Source organism: Wasmannia auropunctata, unplaced genomic scaffold (assembly GCF_000956235.1).
Source record: "Wasmannia auropunctata unplaced genomic scaffold, wasmannia.A_1.0 LD335994.1, whole genome shotgun sequence".
Taxonomy (NCBI): Eukaryota; Metazoa; Arthropoda; class Insecta; order Hymenoptera; family Formicidae; genus Wasmannia; species Wasmannia auropunctata.
This window is the reverse complement of record NW_012026896.1, coordinates 418,775-419,850: the sequence shown is the minus strand read 5'-3', so window position 1 is coordinate 419,850 and position 1,076 is coordinate 418,775.

The following is a 1,076-nucleotide window of genomic DNA, read 5'->3' as shown; positions in this document are numbered from 1 at the left end:
TATTTCGGATTATAATAAGAGGATTTGATATTGTATTACTAGAACGTTTGATAGACTTTACTATACGGATTTAATTAATATTTTCTAGTTAGATCTACAAAATTTCTGGTTATATTAGTACGCTCTATCGCCACAAAATGGGCATGAGACGAATTCAATTCTCGTATTTTAAGAATCACTACGGAATAGTATAAAAGATGCAGCATCATGAGATCTTTAAGATCTCTAAAGTAAGATCAAATTTTGATAGTAATTCTGAATCTTATATTCAGAATCTTATATTTCTGAAAATTAATATATGCTAAAGTATATTAATATGAGAAATTCAGTCACACAATAAAAGAAATTTTAATATATTTAACATGAAAGAATTGTTCGATCGACAAAAATTTCTGATATATTTAACAAGAAAAATGATTCGATCGCCAAGAAATTCTGAGATTTAACAAGAAAAATTAATCATATTCGTCTGGTGAATCGTACAAAAATTCTGATTCGTCGATTTTCAAACAGACATACTAGTTGACTCTAACAGATTTCCTCTTAATGCAACCAGATTCTTTTTTCAGTGTGCAGTTAAGTCTAAGTTTTACATTATTTTTATAATTAATATTTAATTTATTATAAATATTTATTTTTATTTATTTATTCTTTTTTTTTTTGTTGACATAATATGTCGGTGGCGATTCCGCCTGATTTACAGCTGCACTACCGGTGTATAATCATCGCATTGCTCGTGGCGCGCCGTGTCTACTACCTGCTGTCAATGAGGTACTTAATTCTAAATTATTATTCAGGCTTTATCGCCCGTTCGTAAACCGACGTGCACGCCGGACGATATAATTATGCCCGTTTCAAGGCTGACGATCGTTACGAGCTTTCTCTTAGATTTCGTATAATAATACTCATCTCGCAGAGCATAGTACCGATCTTTTTAGATGCCCTTGCCGAATCTAGAAGTGGCAATCAAATAATTAAAATAATTATCGCGGGAAAGAGCGGAGAGTTTCTATAACCTCACCACACGCTACTTTCGCCTTCGCGGACTCGATCAACAGGTTTTTTTTTTTAAAGGA